Source organism: Pteropus vampyrus, unplaced genomic scaffold, assembly GCF_000151845.1.
Source record: "Pteropus vampyrus isolate Shadow unplaced genomic scaffold, Pvam_2.0 Scaffold358, whole genome shotgun sequence".
In the NCBI taxonomy this organism is placed as follows: Eukaryota; Metazoa; Chordata; class Mammalia; order Chiroptera; family Pteropodidae; genus Pteropus; species Pteropus vampyrus.
The window spans coordinates 1,008,373-1,015,360 of record NW_011889139.1 but is presented as its reverse complement, the minus strand read 5'-3'; the positions used below and the strand labels follow the sequence as shown (position 1 = coordinate 1,015,360).

At 39.2% G+C, this 6,988-nt stretch overlaps 1 pseudogene; it reads left to right on the top strand.

Annotated features, from left to right (window-relative positions):
- Positions 1–3,006: 3,006 nt before the first annotated feature.
- On the top strand, positions 3,007–3,500 carry LOC111731266 (annotated as a pseudogene).
- Positions 3,501–6,988: the final 3,488 nt, after the last annotated feature.

Here is a 6,988-nt window from a genome sequence, read left to right as displayed (position 1 = left end):
CTGTTTTGCAGGGAGGGCACACCCACCTGGAATAAAGGGGCCATGGCTCAGCAGTGAGTTTCAAATTAGACTTTGTTAAATAAGCTAACCAAGGACTCTGCTGAGAGAAAAGTTTCCTAAATTTCAGAAGTGATCCTTTACATATAAGAACAAGGCTTAGAGATCTGAGCATAGACTAGACGCAGAACATAATATGAGTTCTCTGTCTCCGAGAAAAAAGGAAAGTCCCTACAGTTAATGAGGAAGAGAATGTAGAGAAGGGGTAGGGAAAGAAGGAAGGGGAGAATGGAGAGGAAAAGAGAAAGCGAGTAGAGGGGAAGAGGAAGGGAGAGAAAATATTTATGATAACAAATATTCATAACCTTTGACCTTATCACTTTACTCTTAGGAATTTATTTTATAGGAAACACTTCCATAGGTGGACAAAAATATAAATTCATGTTTATTACAGCAACCTGCAGAATAGCAAAAAAAAAGTCAAGCAAATAAGTGGCCACCAAAAGGGTATCGGATAAACGAATTACAGTATATTCATTCATTAGTAATCCCATAATCCAAAAAGAATGAGATCTATCTGTGCTGGCATGGAAAGCTGTCCATAACCAATGTTAAATTGTAAAAGATATAATATGTTATGCACAATAGGATACTTCATATGAGAAAATATGATATTGTTAATTTATGCAAATGGAGTTCACGGTACAGGGCCTGTGCAAATTTCTTTATGCTGCACAGACAGACCTGGGCTCTTCCACTCATTCTCTATGTGGCTGTGGGTAAGTCATTTCCCTGCTGTAGCCTCAGTTTCTTCATCTCTGTAACAGTGATACTATCAACTACTCTACAGAGTAACTCTGAGATTTAAAAGCAATAATCTCAGAACCTGCCTGGTAAATGGCAGGAACTTAGAACTTGTTGTTTCTTCCCACAGAGAATGTCTTTTGGGGAAGCATGAGATTGTCTGAGGTTGCGAAAATCTCCTAGACACCAAATATTATAGAATAAGAACAAGGGACTATTTTTCAAACACATGTGGAACTTGTATCCAATAAAATACAAAGCAGTTTAATTGGGTCAGTGTGATACTACAACCATTACGTGGGTCGCCTAACGTTTTTTTCATTATAATGGTCCTCGTGGGGCAATTTGAAAATAAGAATCAAAATATTTAAAGGCATACATGCCCGTGGGTTTGAATGGGGGCTTGTCAATGAGCCTCCAAACAGAGATCAAAGTGATAACAGGAGGAGGTCCACAACAACTCAGGGATTCAATTTGAGATTGGTGGGACTCCAGGACACTCTGGCTCTGGCCATCATCTGCTGTATCTCAGTTTCTTCGGTGGAGGCAGTGCAAGGGTGAGAAATGGGGTATATCAGGCTCCCATGCTTCCAGGATTTTTTCCCTGCCATTTAGCGATTATTGGTTATTGTGCCAGCTCTAGGCAAATGGCCCACACTGTGATCTCATTTATCTGTCACAGATGCCTGTGAGGTAGGTATTCTTAATCCCAATTTACAGAAAGTGAGTCTCTGAGAACTTGAGCAATGTATACAAGACTACAGAGCTAGGAAAAGGTGGACATAGAATCTAAACTAAGTCTGATTTCCAAAGAAAGATTTGAAAAGATGTCTTCCTACTACCACTGCCAAGTCTCTGTGGAGCTAGCAGCTGTGTTCACCCACAAACTAGGACAATGATGGCAGCCCCAGAAAGAGCTGCCCCAGTCAGAGCCCCCATGGCCTCCTCAGGCTAGGGCTATGTGCGTCCTGACTAGGGGAAGAGATGGGATTGTGAAGAAAGCCTGGCCAGCCAGCAGAGATGGGGAAACCCCACTGGGGCACAGCTTGTTTGTTCCAGTTGAGCTTTTCAGAAAACAGGAAAAGATGAGTCTGAGCAGGAAGAAGTGGTCCCAGATGGGGAACTTGGCCATGAGAGTCAGTCAGAGTATGGCCAGCAGCTGCCACACCAGGGCACACACTTGTGGCTACTCTATGCAAAGATGTTGGGTGTTTTTATTCTCAAAGTTTGAATGGTTTGGAGGAAAATGCAGAATGATATAAATAGTGTTCCCTCATAATTACTTCATTGAGGGAGGCAGCATGGTGTGGTAGAGAGTGTTCTGGCTTTGGAAGTGACGAGCCCTGCCATTTATTAACTGCCGTTTATTAACTTATGTGCTTTGAGACCCAGTTTCTAAGAATTCGCAGTAAGAGTAATAATATTTACTTCAAAAAGGTGTTATGCAGATCAAATGAAAAAGTATGAGATTTACAGGTATTTCCACATTATCGCCTCTAGCTGGTACTGCTGGTTAGGTCATGCACTGGACAGTGAGAGCCAGCAGATGGCGCAATGGGGCTAAAGCCATCCCAGGCTTTGTTCCTGAGCCAGGCAGGCAGTCAGGCTTTGCTTTCCCCGAATGGAGGGGACACCAATCTTTAGTGCAAATTGGGGACACCGTTAAGTATAATAGCCTCCTGGTGTCGCTGATTACAGTGTGATCCAAGTGATTTAAGGAAGAGGGTAGAGAAGAATCATGGCAAGGTGAGCAAAAGAAAAGAAAGTACCTGATCCATGCCTCAGTTTTCTCATCTGTAAAATGGAGGTGAGATGAATACCTACATTTCTCATACCTAAAGCTCTCAAGATTAAAAAATATATATATAGTATATTTGAAAAGACCTGGCACAGAGAGGTTGTTTTTTTTTACTCTCTTCCCTTTCTAGGGGATGCCAACTCATTGCAAATAATGATTGAAACATTCCCTAAAAACATGTCAATATTTCATAAATACAATTGAAGTTGTTTTTAAAAGTATATGATTTAAAACTGAAAACTTATATGAAATTATTATTATTGTAGAAAAAAAGTGAAAACTAAAATATATCCAGCATTTTGGAGTTTATCAAATTTTTGGTGTAAACAATACATCCTCACAAAAGCAAATTGGCAATGTAGCTTCCAATTTTAAAAAATGCATGCCCAGTAAACTTATAGAACCAGAAGCAGCGTGTGAGCCTCTTCCCTTCTGTGGTCATCACTGAAGCGCTACCGGCCAGTATGAAGTTCAATCCCTTTCTGACTTCTGACCGGAGCAAGAACCATAAAAGGCATTTCAATGCACCTTCACATATTCGCAGGAAGATTAAGTCTTCTCTTCTTTCCGAAGAGCTGAGACAGAAGTACAACGTTCGATCCATGTCCATCAAAAAAGATGATGAAATTCAGGTTGTGCAAGGACACTACAAAGGGCAGCAAACTGGCAAAGTAGTCCAGGTTTACAGGAAGAAATACGTTATCTACCTTGAATGAGGGCAGTGGGAGAAGGTTAATGACACAACTGCTTATGTGAGCATTCACCTCAGCAAGGTGGTTTTTACTAGACTAAAGTTGGACAAAGACCATGAAAAGATCCTTGAAAGTAAAGCCAGTCCCTCTAAATAGGAAAGAAAAAGGGCAAATATAAAAAAGAGATAATTGAGAAGATACAGGGGTAAAGTAATCTTATATATAATTTTTATTAAAAACTTGTAAAAATGAAAAAAAAAATGCATGCCCTTTGAGCCAGAATTTCTAGGAACATTTCCTAAGGAAATAATCAAGGGTGCACCAAAAGATTTAGTTCCAAGGGAATCCTTTGATAGCAAATATTGGAGAAGCCTAAATGTCCATTAGTCAAGAATTAATTAGCAAAACATGATATATCCACAATGAAAATGCTTTGAAGACTTTGGGAAAAAACAGTTGTAGAAATACATCCACAGTCGTGGAAAGCTGTTCACTACTTATTATTGAGTGTAAAAAATAAAAGGGAAAGTTTTAAAATGATCATGGAGTTTAATGCAATGATTATTTTATACCACACTCTCTGAATATATACATATACATAAGGATATGAACAAACATGTAAGTATGTTTATCTCCTTGTAATGAGATTACTGGCACATTTTGCCATCAATTTGTTCTGTAGTTTCTGACTTTTCTATAATGAGTATGTATTCCTTGAGAAAGATTAAGTGAAAAAATTTTTTAGGGTTCTTTTACTTGAAAATGTTGGGATAAAAAGGGCCTCATGACCAACCTTTCCCTCAGGAAGGGCAGCAGCAGAGGAAGGGAGACCTCAGACATTCGGGTGTATTTCTGCCATATTTCTGGACGAGCACAATTGTGAAAGTTCAGAAAACACCAAACTCTTAATTCTCCCGGGACGGGCCGGGGTGGAAGGGAGTCACGACTTGCCTATCTGAATGATGGGGGAGCAGACGTGACCACAACCCTTCCAGATGCACCGTTTTCCTTTCCCACAGACCCTGCTTCCTCTGCACTGGTGCTCACAGATGCCTGACGAAAGGAAAGACTCAGTGAGGCGTTTTTAAGTCTTATAGTTCGAAAATAAAATTGAAAAATGTCTTTATAATGACATCTAATATCTACAAGTACCTAAGTATAAATCTAACAAATTATGTTCAAAAAAAACTACATTACTAAGAAAACACTTTAAAATATTCTAATAAATTGAGTGATATGCCATGTTCATAGATTAGAAGACTTGTGATTATGAAGATGTCAGTTTTCCCCAAATTGAAATTTAATATAATTCCAATCAAAATCTTAGGATTTTTTAAATAAACATTGATAAGCTGATTCTAAAACTTATATCAAAATTCCAAAAATCAAGAATAATCAAGATAATCTTTTTTTTTTTTATTTTTCAATTACAGTTGACATACAATATTCTATTAGTTTCAGGTGTACAACATAGTGATTAGACATTTATATAACTTACCAAGTGTTCGCCCTGAATCAAGACAATGTTAAATAAAGTTGCTGGGGGTTCAAGGGAGCGGGGAAGAGGAAAAGAGGAAATTAGCTACTTTTCACTATCATTCTATTACTCGGAGTAGGACATCTATTGATAATAATCCCAGAAAAGAAAGGACCGAGGATGGTACATAAAAGCCATAGTATAAGGTAACTCTTAAAAATCTAAACCTTTCTAGGAAAAAAAATATGGTGTAGATGATAAAGGCTCTCTCTGTTCGTCCCTCTGGCGACCAAATCAAAGTTGTGACAGAAACAAGGAGCAAACAGCAAGGAAAAATCACCTGGGATCTAGATGAACAAGCCATATAACTAGGGAGAGAACGAAGAAATCACTCTGCAACAGCAGAAGGTAGGACAGGGTGAGGACGCGAGGCTGCCAGCCCCGAGAGGCTGAGTGGTATTGAAGCTGTGGCAGCATCAGATGCCTTTTAAAGGGGCCATGTCCACGAGCGGACTTTTGCAGTGACAGACCTGCTCGTTCTGAGCACCAGCGCCAGTTAGGCTGTGCGGGGGGCACCAGGGACTTACTGGGAGACACTGAGTTGTTGCAGTGAGAGCCAAGGCGAGACGCACTCTATACAGAAGTGCCAGCAGTATCTATTGTTCCTCTGTTGAGCCCACCCTCCTCCCAGTGCGTGGACTCAGTGTGGCCATAGCAGAGACTCCATCAAACTGGATAACAGAGGTCACTCCGCCCAGAGGATTCCCTGAAACTCTGCCTCCCCCAACTCAGGGCTCCACCCAAGCCACATCCAGGTGTGTCCTCTCTTAGTTAGGTGCCTCTTGCTGAGCAGCGCCTAGACTCACACTGGTGGCAGCTGGCCTCGGTTTCTGGTGTGGCCTTTTGAGGCAACTATAGGCACACCATCTGTGGATTGCTTGCTGAATCTTAACAGCTGGCCCCGGGAAGGCACAGGCTAGGGCTAAATTTGGCCTGCAGCTGAACCACGCTCAGGACTGTGCTACTGGACACTTACCACACAAAGCCTCACTAATAAGACTGAGAAATTTGAGAGCTTTGCTAAGTACATAGAAACAGACTCAGAAAGGCAGCCAAAATGGGAAGACAAAGAAGCAGAAACCATATGAGAGAACAGAACAGAGATCCAGATATAATGGAGTCAAGCAATCTAACAGATGCAGAGTTCCAAACACTGGTTATAAACATGCTCAATGAACTTAGGGGAAGTGTAGATGAATTCAGTGAGAACTTTAACAAAGAGATAGAAAAAATAAAAATAGAAATAGAAATTATAAAAGGGAACCAGTCAGAAACGAAGAACACATTATCTGAGATGAGAAGTATATTAAATGGAATAAACAGAATGAATAAAGAAGAAGATCAAATGACCTATATAGAGGATGGGAAAGCCAAGGGCACTCAATCAGAATGGCAAGAAAAAAGCCAAGACTATAATAATAATTTAAGGAGCCTATGGGACACTATTAAAGTTAAAAATATCCGTATCATAAGGGTACCGGAAAAAAAACAAGACGTTGAAGAGTTATTTGAAGAAATAATGATGGAAAACTTCCCTCGCCTGGTGAAAGAAATAGACATAAAACCCCCGGAAACTCAGAGAGTCCCAAAATTCAGGAACCCAAAAAGGCCCACACCAAGACACATCATAATTAAAATGCCAAAGGTTAAATACAAAGAGAGAATATTAAAAGCAGCAAGAGAAAAGCAGTTAGGATATCAAAAAGAAAAAATATATAAACCTTTCTAAATATGAAACATATAGTAAGAGAGAGGAAAAGGAAGACAGAGATTATGCAAATAAAATAGGTTACACAATGAAAGATCATACAGCTAATAAAGAAGGAATAAAACTATAATAGTAAATAAAATAATAACTAAAAAGGTAGGATAAACCATATGATAAAAAAGAGTTCTTATCTTTTAGAGATACATGTAGAAATAATATGTAATAAAATAATTACATATTATTTGGAATTTGCTTCAAAATAACATGGGATGAGGGGAAGTGGATGAGATTAGCAATGAAAGATCACATGTTGATAAGGGTTGAAGCTGATCAGTACGTGGTCTATCATTATACTATTCTGTCTGCTTTGTATGTGTTTAAAATTTGCCATAATAAAAAGTTAAAAATAAAGTATGCCGAGGGATGTTCAAAATATTTTAATGAGTAAAAAA